We start from the raw sequence: 14,192 nt of genomic DNA on the forward strand, positions 1-14,192 counted from the left end.
ACTCTTTTGGATCCCTGAAAATAAGCTTTGGGGAAAACACAGAGTGTTTTCCATGATCACTGGGGGTTAGAATAAAGGAAAGATGTTTAAAGAAAATTTTGTTTGCAATCTTCCTTGGCAAAATCTAATTAGCTTCTTTCCTGGGATTTATTAGGTTGCAATGATTCTTTGAGAGTACATTCATTTTCTTTGTTTCTGCTATAACAAAGTCCTACAGCCTAGGTGGCTTAAACAACAAAACAATGTTTTTTCACAGTTCTGAAGGATTAAAGTCTGAGATCAAAGTGTTAGCAGAGTTGGTTTTTCTGAGGCCTTCTTGGCTTGTAGATGACTATCTTCTTCTTGGGTATTCACATGGTCTTCCCTGTGAATGTGTCTGTGTCCAAATTTTCTCTTAGAAGGAAAGCAGTCATACTGAGGAGAGATTACCCTACTGGCTCCATCTAACCTTAATGACAGGTTCTGTATCCAAGTATGGTCACTGTAGTATTGAAGGTGAGGGCTTCCACATATGCATTTCAGGGGGAGAACATTTCTGTTTCTAATAGGGTAAGAGTACCAAATCCTCATCTCACTATTAAATGTGAGTTATTTAACCTCTGGAGGAAAGTGAATCTATAAAAATGGAAAATAGATAGTTACTAATATTAGCCAAGAGTGAAAATGTTGAAATGGAAAGCCAAGGCAATAATGTCACTGAATGATTACTAAAACAAAACAAAACACATGACTCTATGTCCATACTTTAAGAATGAAAAAGGTTGCTGGCACACAGGAAGGACAAGAAAATTTTCCACTTCAACAGTATCCATATTTTTGTGCCACTTGAGGGTTTTAAGAAATGAGCACTTTGAAGGATGAAGGAAATGATAAAAGCGTAGGCTAACAAACTGGAGAAAAAGCAAAAATCAAAATTGTATAGTTTAGTGAAAACTGAGAAATGAAAGAAGGTGTGTCCATCTATTGGAGCCGAGTTGGGGACTCTGCTTGGGTTGCCGTGGTAAATGACTACAGACTGGGTGGATTCAACAACAAATTTTGCTTAAAATTTGGGGGTCTGGGAAGTATAAAATCAAGGCACAGGCAGATCTAGTATTTTTTGAGGTCCTGCTTCTTAGTTTGCAGATGGTAGTCTTCTTTCTGTATTCTCATATGGCAGAGAGGGAGGGGAGAGAGAGGGAGCAGAGGGAGGGAGAGCAGAGGCCCTGCATCATTTATTTTTAGGGCATTCATAGGACTTACTGGGAATAGCCCCATTCATAGGGTCTCTACCCTTATGATCTAATTATCTCTTAAAGACCCCCTCCACCTTCTAATACCATTCTAATTCTATTGGGAGTTAGAATATCAGCCTATGAATTTTTGTGGGACATGGCCTTTCAATCCATGGTGTACCCTACCTGTTGTAGGGCTATACTGTGGGTTATTGAATAGCATGGACAGAGAGGGTATCTCTTCTCACCTTTGTCAAATCTTTTTCAAGAATTGTAAAGGAATAAGTACTCATGTGGATGGGTTTTGTTTGATTAAAAAACTCTCAGGGATTATTCTCAGGATGCTGTTGGAGAGTATTGCTGACATTGAATTTTGAGAGTCTCAAGTTGAAATAGAGAGAGAAAAAGCGCATCTAAAACCAAAAGTAGGGATCCTTGACTAGAGGGGATAGATGAGATGCTTGACCTTCTGGGCCAACTGTCTCCTTCTAAAGGGACTTGTAGAGCTTTGGACTCCAACCCAAGGTCATTTGCTAGCATACAGAAATGATGTTGCAATTCTCATTTTTTTTCCCCTCTCTTACTAACTTCTTAAATAGTCAAGTTATTTAAACATATAACATTAAATATAGATAGAGTAGTATATGAACTACAGGAAGGTATAATGAGAATTTAATGGTTTAAAATATTGAGTCCTGTGTGATTGAAAATGTACATGAGTCCCAGGTGGCTCAAAACCCGTAGCATTCCAAAGAGGTAATTAAAATGAAAATGTGAATATGTGGCACTTTATTTAATGTCCTTTTTGTAGAGCCAGACCTCCAGGGAAAAATCTATGATTTGACTGCTAAGATCTCTCCATGTAATAGTGCTTTTATTGCAGTTATCTGATTTTTAGCCTAGAAGCAGAAACCACAAAGTTATTTATTGCAAGAAGACCTTCTATTACTTCCTACTTCTTTTTCTACGCTGCTTTGTTTTCACATTTTGAGAAAGTTTTTTGATAAGAAAACTCATGTTCTTTTTTCTTTCATGCAGAAAGGTCAGGTATAAAAGAAAGTAGGAGAACTTGGAACATAGAACTTTCTATGTTTTAATAATTCATTATAATTTCATTCTTTCCTAATTCTTGTTGCTGTTGTTGAACAGCAGGATTGTGCTCTGAGATCTACTCAGTGTGTCTTAAAATATAGAGAACTATTTTTTTTTTTGGTTAGAATTTTTTGGTTAGAGTAGGCTTATCCAAATAAATTTCCAAATTATAATTTGAAAAGTGAGACTATTAGCCTACATGTAAGAGACATCTTGATATAAATGCTTCTTTGATTAAAAAAAAAGTGCTATCTTTCATTCAATGTTGCTAATTTTTGATAACAGGCCAAACTTTCCCACCTTAGAAATGATGTAGAAAATCAAGTTAAATGTTTAAAAATGGTATCCTCATTTTGGCAAAGCATAGTTTATTTAACTCACATATTCATGCTTGTATTTAAAAAAAAAATCCCTCTTAATTCTGAAAGTTTCCTTTCACTCTTTTTGGTGGTTGGATTCTGAAGATTTTACCCCTTTTTATTTCTTCCACTTGTCACTTAGTCTTCCAACAATTTAAGAAGTCACACCTTCTTAGCATCTTTAATTACTTAATAAGGGAGATCAGGCTTCATTTTTCTAGTGAAGAAACCAAATATCTGAAATTCTGAGCTCAGTGTTAATCAAGGTTGTTGCTTCCTAAATTTGTTGATGGCTAAGTGTGAGGTTAAGTGAAAGTTCATTTTATTTTCTCATCTATGTAATGAGGTTCTCAGTAGAGGCCTGGTGGGGGGGGTGGGGAGGGAGATTTGAGCTGATTAGGAGTCTCATCACATGAAGACCTAAGGGTTGAACATGGAGAGAGGGGAGAACAGGAGGAGGATGTTTACTGAAATTAGGCATCAGGACAGCGAGAATGACACAGTGAGTTCCTCTGATTCTGGGATGTATCCTTCAAATGCAAGGAATTCAACCTGAGGTTGAATTTAACTTGAGAAGCCCTGACTATATAGGATGTTATTTTACTGTCTTTGAGAGTAACTATCCAGACTCTGGCAATCTGGGAGACATTGTTCCAGGTGTTTTGTTTTCGTGAGAGGAAGAACTCAGAGAGCAAGGACTCCTTTTTGAAGACTAAGAGTTGTAATTCTGAGGAGAGGAGCCTCATTTACCCTAGAGATGTACAAGTTTCCATTCATTTATTCTTTCACACATGAAGCTATGTGATAGGCACTGCTTGAGAGGCTAGAAATCTTCGCAGAACAAAACTTCAGCCCTCACAGAGTTTCTCTTCTAAGGAAAGCAGAAAATCAAAATATGTAGAAGTGTTCTAGATTAAAAACAAAGCAGGATAAAGGGGGTTGGAAGTGTGACTGGGCCTTGGCCAGTGGGAAGCTACATTGTATTACCTGATCAGTGAACCGAAATATGTGTGGAAGTGAGCTACCTAGATGCGTGGGGAAGACATTCCTGCAATTGAGTACAGGGGTGCATTTGGTGTATACAAGGAGCAGCAAGGAAGCTGGTTTTACCAAATCAGTAATGACTGAGGGTGGTGGGGATGGTGCAGGAGATGATAGAAGTTGGAGATGGGGCCCAGATCATAATAGCTCTTATAGATTCTTGAAAGAATCTTTGACTCTGAGTAACATGGCAAGCTGTGAAAGGTTTTGATCAGAAGAGTGAGAAAATTTGACTTTTAAAAGGACCACTCTGATGATGGACTGAGAAAATTACTCCAGAGAAGCCACAGTGAAAGCAGGAAGCTTAGTAGGGAAACAACTGAAGTAATCCAGCAAGAGGTGGCCCAGGCTGGTCATGATGGGGTGGGAGAAATGGTGGGAGTCTAGAGCCTTCTGAAAGTAGAGTCACCAAAATTAGCTGGCGGGTTAGAAGGTTTATGTGAAAGAGAGGGGGCCAGGATGACTTGTGCATGACTGAGCTAGGGAAATGGTCTGTGTGGCAGATTTGGGTCAGTTTTAGGAAATATGGCCTGATGTGACTATTAGATACCTAAGTGGAGATGCTGACAAGACAGTCAGATAGGTGACTGTGGGGTCCAGGGGAAAAGTTGGTGCTGAAAATCTCAATTTGGGAGTTGTCAGTGCACAGTGGTATTTATAGGCAAGGGGCAGTGATGAGAGGAACAAGAGGGTATTTGGCAATAGCAAGCAAGTAGAAGCTTGGCTCAGGATCAAAAGCAGGGATGGATTAAGGCTTTTGGCAGCAGCAGGGGGGTGGGGGGGGGACAAAGTCAATAACTGCTGGAGAAAAATGCTGATGATTATCAGGGAGACTGGGCGACCTTGTAACGGGGAGGCAAGCTGGCCAGTTTAGGGGAGTAGCAGGACACAGACTCAGACCTTGGTCAAGCGCAGGTCCGAAGGTACATTTTGTTGCAGTTATGATTTTTCACCTAAACATGCACCTGTTTTGCCTGGCAGGTGTGGCTTGCTAGGTGACACTTCCACATATCTAGAATACAAAGCTACTTGTGTTTTGGAGAATTAGCTTAAAAACAGATAAAATCTTTTCTTTAAGGATTGACCGAAAGTTCCTTAAGAGAAAATACAGTCTTCTAATTAATTCATTTTAATATTCTACGTGGAATTAGAGCAGAAAACTTCACAGATGGCAAGTGTCCAACAAATATTTACTGAATGATTTAGAAAAGTAGCCTAAGTTTCAGAAGTCTCCTGAGGTGCTGAGACAGAGCGTAGTCCTTGTGGGGATTGCCAGGCTCTTCAGAACAGATTGCCAGGCTCTCCAGGACAAATGGCCGGCTTCACTTGGAAAACGCTGGGAGCGTGCCTAGAAGTGTGAGGCTGGAAAGCAGTTATTGTGGGGGAGGTTTCTGAGGTAGGATCTGTCTAAGGAAGTCAAAATTATAGGTTTTTTGGCTGCTTGTTTAAAAGTATTTGTCCCAAGTAGAAGTTTTGCTGTGTATTATGGCAGAATTATTCAAAAAAATAGATGCTTAACTTGAGATTTCTAAGTAGGCTCTTGTAAAAACAGGCAATTACTTGCTCAAGGCAGTTAATTGCATGCACAGATGGGTACTTGTGTTACCAATTACTCATTTGCACTTGTGATTACCATTTGCATTAATTCATGAAATCTAGGGGAATTCTTAGGTACTAAGAAAGGTTTTAGACATTAAAAAAAAAAAATTTCCTGCCATCAGAAGAGACCTGAGGGGAGCAAACAGCTAAATATAAAACCCTATTCCAACATTTTTAAAACTTGTGGTTAAAGGGTAAGAGGTTTAACTGATTTTTTTGCTTAAGTTGTTTCCATTCCCTCAGTGAGCATTTTTTTTAAAGTAAAAGAAAACAAAAGCAGTATTTCATCATTTTCCATTTTGTTGTGCTTTTCTTAACAGGTTTCTGTTAGTGGTGATGTCTGTCAGAATGTTTTGTCTCTGATGGTTTGATAGAAGAGATTTATTTATTTATTTTGAGAGCCATGCAGTGTTCTTTGAGATAACTTGAAATAATAGATTTAGGGCAAAAGTGGGCAAAGTGCTGAAACACCCAGGGCTGTGGTGAAATAGCAGAGATCAGTTAGTAAAGGGGGAAAGGAGACAGCCCTGTGCTGTGGGAAATGAACAGTGACTGTGACACCAGGGACAGCAATCACCTTCCCAGTCACAATATGAGCACTGACTTTAAGACATACTTTTTTTCCCCAAAATAATTATTGAATATTCTGCCATGGGCAGCCTGAAACACATGCTTTGTGAAGAAAAATATCCTGTGCTAAGATAGTCTCAAGTAATGCCCACTTTTAATGCCAAAACAAGAATCAAGCTGTCACATTTTCTATCCTATGGAAGCTACAGACAACTTTTACTGTCATTTTTCTCAAGGTATTTTGTATACGACTTATTACATCGTTCTCATAGTTGAATCTAGTATCTAAAACATTTTTGGAGGAAAAAAAGGGAGGTGTACCTATCCCATATAAGCAGTTAAATAGATGGGACACTGGATTGAAAGCCCAGAGACTCCTGAATTCTTTTTTTTTTTTTTAAAGATTTATTTATTTATGCATTAAGGGCTGGGGTATAGGCCAGAGGTGCGGGAATGAGAAGGTTCTCCAGAGATAGAGTGGGGAGCAGAACCGGCAGGTCTACTGAAATATGCTGCTGAGAGGAACAGCAGGCAGGACAGGAGAGGTCTGCAGTGCCATGTGGGTCAGCTCCCTGGCTGAGTATTGAACTTATGATGCGGTGGCTGCTGATAGCTTCATAGTGCTGTGCTTTAACCCCTCGTGCCATCAGGAAGGGCTGGCCCTCTGAATTCTTAAGAATGCTGCTTAAGGGTGTGGTGTTGAGGACCCTGATGACTTGAACACTGAGGTAGTCAGTGTGACACAATTAGCATGACCCTTGATTTCGGAGACTTCCAGTGATGCCTGGGTCAGTATTTGGAATCTGTTGTTGCAGTCTGTTGTGCATTGAGAGCCAAATCTGTGGAGCCATTGTATATGCTAAGTAGTGCAGTGGTGAGCAACCCCCAGGTCTCAGCAACATAGAACAACAAAGGTTTATTTCACGCTTGTATGTGGTCATCCTGTTATCAGGCTTGTAACAGGCCTCTGTTATCAGAGTCAGCCTGGGACCTGGCAGTCTCTACCAGCCTCATTTCTGATTGCTATGTCAAGTCTTATATTTTCAATAAAAGTCTCCTGGAAGTGACTTATTTCTCTTCTATGGACAAGTCATTGGTCATGGCTAGTCACACAGCTGTGTACAACCCTCAGAATCCAGAAAAGGCAGTCTTGACCAGGGTGACCAGATCTGTTTGGCAAACAGCATTTACAAGTGGCTTTAGACTTAAGTGATACCTTAGAATGTTTTTTCCTTGATTCCAGGAGCTGTGGAACTGTCATTGTATGAGACTAGTGCTTGTGTACTGTCAGCTTTTTGGAGATTTTTCTTTTATCCCCTACTTGCCTAGTGGGACAGCTATACTATAGTACTAAAAGCTCCCATGGTGCTTTGAACTCCCATGGTGTATGATAGATTTTTGATTAACTTCAGGCACATTTCTTAGGAGTTTCTGTGACATTAAAAAATTCAGCTGTATATTTGTGAGTCTGTATAAGATCATTAGAATTTTAACGCCTTCCATTAGTGAAACTCTCAATTATCTACCTGAAATCCAGAGTATTTGACTGCTTCTCTTTGGCAGGAGGCATCTTTTTTACATTTTGTCCTAATTTTGAGGTATTCAAGCATGTTGTTTTGGGAAATGTCAACAGCTTAAGATGCTCTGAGCCTGAAACTTGGTGGAGAACTAGTCATTTGGCTAGCCAAACACACTCAAAATGGAAAAATTAGGGGGGAGGTAGAGAGGAAGAGGATGGAAAGAGTAGCATATATTCTTTATAGTGTTTTAATAATTAAAAAAAAACCCCACCAAAATACAGTGTAGCCTTGGTTAAATGTTTATTCAACAAAGTAGGTAGGTAGAAAAGATTTGAGTAGATGCCAATACTGTTCTCTAGTTCCTCAAGGAGGATTGTATTAACACCAACTGGATGACTGAGGTAATATGATCCATTTGATTTTTTTTTTTCGGTCTGGTCTTTATGATCTTTATTGCTAAGTCTTGGTCTTTGCTGAGGTATTTCTCAAAGACCATATCGAATACTGAATTTCTATTAATTTCTGTGAAGGTTTTTGCTCTCTCCCCTTGTGAATGGCAAATTCCGACTTTGTGCAACTACAGCTTCCCCCATCCCCCTACCTCCTCACCCCCGTTTCTCAACTCTAGCTCTATTTCCTTTCCAACCCCGGGAGTTGTTGGCTCTTCAAAATTCATATTCTGTGTTTTAAGCTATCTGTGTAGTTTCCTATGCCTGTGGCGACAGGTACAAAGCAGACTTCTTTACCTGCGTCATTTCACATCCAGAATGGATGCTGAAATCAAGTTACCCATTTTCAAAGAGCTGCAATACTTTCCTCTGCTTCTGCAGAGAACGGTTCTGTATCCCCTGGCTACTGTGTTTCCAGATGAGAATATTTAATTACTATCTGTATTATGAGATATCATTTTCAAATTCATTATCCATTTTCATTTCTGCCTCTGCTACTTACCCAGCGATATGACAATGAGAGAATTACTGAGACTTCTCTTTTCAAAAATCTGTAAGATCACTCTGTCTTGCAGATACAAAAAAAAAAAAAAAATTGTTGACCTTGCCTGCACTAATAAGTAACCCACATGGTACTGTGCTTCCCTAATGGATAAATGTATTTGGTGGTGGTGGTGGTGATGTTAAAGAAAGCTGTCATGCATCAACCGGTTTTCCATTTTGCACAGTAGTCTGGTTCAATCAGCAGTTGCACTTCAGGAAATTGGTGCTATCTAGAGTCAGAAAGTAGTCATGGAATCATGGAAGGTGAGAATTGGAAACGACAGAAATGTTTTTCAAACTTATAAAGCCTTAAAACCCTTTCTCTGAAGAATATCTAACATAGTGTTAACTGAACATAGAGTCTCCACAATAGCTTATTTGATAATCAAAGTGAGAATTTAAACCTGGGAAATAATCTGACAGATTTTACTGTGTGAGAATTGTTTCAACAAACACAAGATTGAATTTAGCTTATGTAAGTATGAACAGTGAGCCACTGACATTATAAATAGAATTATTCTTCACAGGGGGGCTTCTGGTTCTTCTTTTTAACCTAAAGATAGGTAGATATTGTATCTCAGATACTGTATCAGAGGCAGAGAAACAACACTCAGCAGTAAATGCTCTGCTGAGAACAAAGGCTGTTTCCTGTTGTTAAATCTTTGTCTAGTTCCTGGGTCATCAGTGGGGTGAAAAGACTGACTTGATCATCAGATTTGCATAGCTGTTTCAGACTTCAGATCTGTGCCAATGGTTTCTGCTAGAACAGAAAGGTGGGCTTGCATTCCCACAGCAGTTTACATTGTGTTCACAATGAAAATTCAGCATATAAAAGATAAAAAGTGACCTGTTGGGAATGACATCCTGGAGACCCATGCATTCTTCTCTAATATCATGCCCCAAACTTCAGGCTATGTGATTTGGAAACCACCAATGTCTACCTTTTTGTAGACAGAAAATCTGAGAACAGAGAAGGTATGTGACTTTCCCTGGATTGTGGCTGAACCAATACTATACTTAGGTCTTCTCATTTGCTTACTTTTGCCCTTTTGCATTCAAAATGTGGCCTTTCAGCAGACAGATTTTCTGTTTGAAAAATGTGTGAAAAACATCTTTTGAGATCGTTGTTTTTTTCAATATTTTATTTTTAAAACTAACAGTGAACAACACTATATATATATATATACATATAATTCCACATTTTGATTTCTTTATTTTAATAGTTTATTTTTACATCATTTTGTGCCTTTTTCTGTCTTAGTTGTAATCCCCATGTACTTCCCATCACCAATTCACCGTTGTGCCATCACCATAGTCCCATGCACTCCCCCCTCACCCATTTCTGATCCCATTCCCCTCTCCACCCCGTCTCTGGTGTATAGTTGTTCATTATTATTATTATTCCTCCCCCCCCCCATCCTTTATGCTCCTGCTATGAGTGAAATCATCTGGTATTTTTTTTTTCTTTCTGGCTTATTTCACTAAGCAGGATCCCTTCCAGTTCCTAAGTAGAGGTTTTATGCTGGGAAGTTCGAGGAAAGTGGGCTTTGGGAAAGTCCCTGAAAAGCAAAAAGAGAGCGAGCTTTCTGTGCAGTCAGCCCCAACTCTCCTGCTCTCCTCATCGGCATGTGTATGTCTTTCTCTCGACTGCATGTGACTCAGTGTGAAATTAAATGAAAATGTGTCAGAACAAGTCAGTGGAGTTTTCCTGGTAAGAAAGGGCTCATCACAGGTCTTGGGGCAGGGGTAAAGGAAAATAATAAAATACAAAGCAAAGCAGCCATCACCCCCACTGTCGCTATAGCTGAGACATACAACCCTAGTCTGTTAAATGCATTTAACAATCCCTAGACTAGAGAAAATTATGTGTGTGGTGTTTTACACACAAATCAATAGTTGTCTTCTGTGATTGAACTATGCACTAGAGAACTGTACTGTAATTATATTCATGCCAGGCATGAAGGACAAATCCCCTGGGTTTTGAGTAGGTGTGAGACAGGAAAAAATTACCAGCCAGCCACAGAAGATTTAAAAAAAAAAAAAAACACAACAAAGCATTTCTTTGAGAATAGTGGGCTTAATTACATGTTCTTCATCTATCAAATAACAGTTCTCAAACCCTTGCTAAAATCATCGCATTTAAAAAATATTTGCTGGGGTGAATCAGTGCTGTCAAACAGTGTTAGTTATATCTCTGTGGCATCTCAGTTGTTTTACCTGTTAGGATTGCATTTTTCTTTTTCCTGCTTCTTAACATTGATCAAATGTGGGCACTAGATTTTAAAAACATCTTTCTCTCTTCTTTCTATTATAACTTAGAGGAGAACAGTACAGTCTGTGATTCTGAAGCCATGAATCACACTGCTGTCCTGAGGTGTTAAATTTCATATTGCAGTTTTCTGGGGGATTTCTGACTGGGTTGGGGATCTTTTCCTTGCTCTGTCATCTGACATAAAACCACCCTGCTTTCATCTAACTCCTGGTGGAGGCCCACTATATGCCTGATGTGGGGTCTGAGTCCGAGAATACACAGATGGATCAGAGAGGTTCACAGTCTATTGAACAATTAAGCTAATAACGAAGCTCTTAGCTCAACCGTGTTTTATACGCACAGATAGTTGCTGCTTTGCTCCTCTGGCAGCCACAGGACATGCTTTTCCTTCCTTGCCATTAGTGAGAATTTCTGTGCTATTCTCTATGTTCTTTACTTTTATCTTTGCAGAATGCTGAGGACACTCAGAATCCTGCTAGGACAGCGAACCTCCCTCTGGGGGGTATGGGGGGCAGCTGGATATTTTATTTGCTCTGCCAGCAAGTTGAGAAGAGGAACGTGCTCACATAAATGTCGAGTTCTAAGAGGAGGTCACCAAATACATTATGGCCTAGTTTTCTTCATGAAGGCCATAAAGACTGTTTTCTATAAGAAAGGAATTTAACAGAAGATTAAAGAAGGCAGAAATCTGATTATTTTGGTTTGCTATTCTCAGAATTTGGTTTAGTATCCCCAGCCTTAAGAGCAGAATTTGAATTGCAGCTGAAAGTGGTTAGAAGCTGTTTCATTTAAATTACAGCATATGATGTTTGTTGCTTTTTAATTTGACTTAGACGCCAAATTTGTACTTTTGAGGGTTTCCACATGAAATCTGAAGTCTGGTTTTTCCTAAAAAAAATAACAAGAGAACACTTGGTGATCAGGCAGGCAAATGTTAGCCGGTAGTAGCTGCCTGGTATAAACACTATATTCTTTCCATTTTGCTGTTAGAGACCCATTGATTCACTCATTTACTTCCAAAATTTACTCATTTACTTCATGAACACCTGAAGATTTTTCAGATTCATCTTTTGCAGCCAGGGCACAAGTTTTGTTCTAGTCAGTATGTTTTCACTGACCATGGCATATGTGTTTCTGATCGGGTGCTCATATTTTTACATCACTAGCTAACCTATTCTCGCTGACACAGAGACTCAGCACCACAGAGAGGGATCATGAGTTAGTCAATGCATTGCCCAGTTTCCCCCCACCCACTCCCCTAGGCTACAGTTGTTCTTTTATTCTCAGGATTTGAAGTATCTAGGAGAAAAAGAATACTGTGTTGGGCAAGCTGTCATCTTAAAAGCAGAAGGAGCTGTCCCTTGTGTATGCTAAAGATAGCTTGAAGCTTTTTACATATTTTTTTTAGACAACAAATATTTGTTGAGCACCTCCTTTTTGCGGAATCTGAAGATAAAGTAGAGAGAAAAAGAGATAAAAAAAAATCTGCCCCTTTATATTCTATAGAGGAGAAGATGATAAACCAACATTATGTTAGATAACTTAGTATATTGGGTGATTGCATGATCATGTGTAGTGTTGAAGGGGCTTGGGGAATAGGCAGGAAGGGGAAAAGGATGTATCAGGAGTGCAGAGTAGCTATTTCAGATAAAGACAAGACCACATGCAGAAAAAATGACTTTTGAGTCATACCAGAAAACTATGAGGAAGCTTATCATGCAGATATCTGGGGAAAGAGAATGTGAAGTCTGTTTGAATTACAGCCCTGAGTGAAGAGAGGGCCTGGTGGCTGCAGGACTGATGGCTCTTGTTCTCATTGTCTGGATTTTGGCTCTTGCTCGGAGTGGTTGGGCTATCATGTGGCAGTGGCCAAAATATGTCCGTAGATTGAATGTGAAAGTATAAGAAGAAAGGAGTGAAGCAGGTCTTCAGGGTTTGAATTCAAGCAATTCAAAGAATGGAGTCACCTTTAACTGAGTAAGGGAAGATGACATAAAGATCAGAATGGGTGAATGTTTGTGATATTTTTTGATTATGGTAAATTCAATATGCCTATTAGATGTCAAGGGGACACTGAGAAGGCTGTAAGTCACAGTCACTTCAGCTACAACTTCCAGTCTTTGCCTGTGCAAATGTGCTAGAAATGCTAAATAATCTTATTGTTATGCAATTAAAGATATTGTTAGAAAATAGAAAAAAGGATCTTTCCAGCATTCAGACAACTTGAAAGGAGGCCAATTTTAATAACCTTCAATTTAACATTAGCTTCTTCTATTATTAATGCAAATTTAAAAAATCATCATAAAACTAAATAGTCATTAGAAATCACCTTGGGCCGAGAGCTGGGAGAATAATTTTTTACTTCAATAGAACTAAAATAAATATTTAATACTGATAATAGAGCTACATAGAAAGTCAGTGGGAAATATGTATGACTCACAAAGGAGACATCGAGGGCTTTTTAATAAAATTGAAACCTTTTGTAATAAAAGTTCTTTGCATTTTCTTATGACTATTTTGAAGTCTAAGAATTTCCTAGAATTAATCTTATCAAACTGTAGTGAGACAAACCAGGACACATAATATTATTTCTAATTTATAGATCTGGCTGTGGAGGAAGAGAGGATGACAATAGAGTCATTATATTCTTGGATACTCAAAGATTAAATAAGATTTGGAGACTGCATTTTTTGAAATTTCAGAGAATATTTTCCAGCTTAGTTAAATTTGTCTTTCTTTTCTATAATATATAAACCAACAAACATCTTTGTTTTGCTTTTTTTTTTAACATCTACCATTTTAGCTTTAAAGGGTCACACATTTTTATAAGAAAATGTTCTAAGTCTAGCTTAGCTTTCAGTTTTTAGGTTTGAAGTAGTGGACAAACTCATGATTCTATCCTCAAGATGTGTGTTAAAAGGATTCTTTTTATCAAAGCTTCAAATAATCAAAGTGAACCTACAAGACGTGACACAATATTAAGAGTGACTACAGATGGGATCTGATTTTTAGTATCTTTAGTATTTTTAGTATTTTTTTATATGTATATTTGCCTAAACAGATAACTCCAATTAGTGGACAGTGGATACTTTGATAGAGGTATGATCTAAGACTATATTTATATTTAATGGAAAATTAGTATATATAACCCTCTGCCACATCTTTTTAGTTTCATGACTCCAGACACTTTCTTGCTAGCTCCAGTTAGAATAACCCAAGGCTGCACTATGTCTATCTCCACTCTTTGGCCCAATCGTTGTTACCAGGACCATGCGTTGCTAATTGTTGGACCTAGGTAAAGGCCTATGGGCCTTTATGTGTCTATGTGATGTGGTCCGTCATCGACTGAAATGTCACTAGGTGACTCATGACTGTGTTACTTGAACTGAGTAGTATAAAAAGTTTGAGTGAGTGCTGAAGAGTGGACATTCTCCAGGCATGTGTGTATTTGTGTGTATGCACACAGAGGTCAGGGTGGACCAAGTAAAGGGAGCTGGGTGCATAAAAATACTAAAGTGGGAAAAAATAAAGTC

The sequence above is a fragment of the Condylura cristata genome, unplaced genomic scaffold, assembly GCF_000260355.1.
Source record: "Condylura cristata isolate star-nosed mole 26May11 unplaced genomic scaffold, ConCri1.0 scaffold00004, whole genome shotgun sequence".
NCBI lineage: Eukaryota > Metazoa > Chordata > Mammalia > Eulipotyphla > Talpidae > Condylura > Condylura cristata.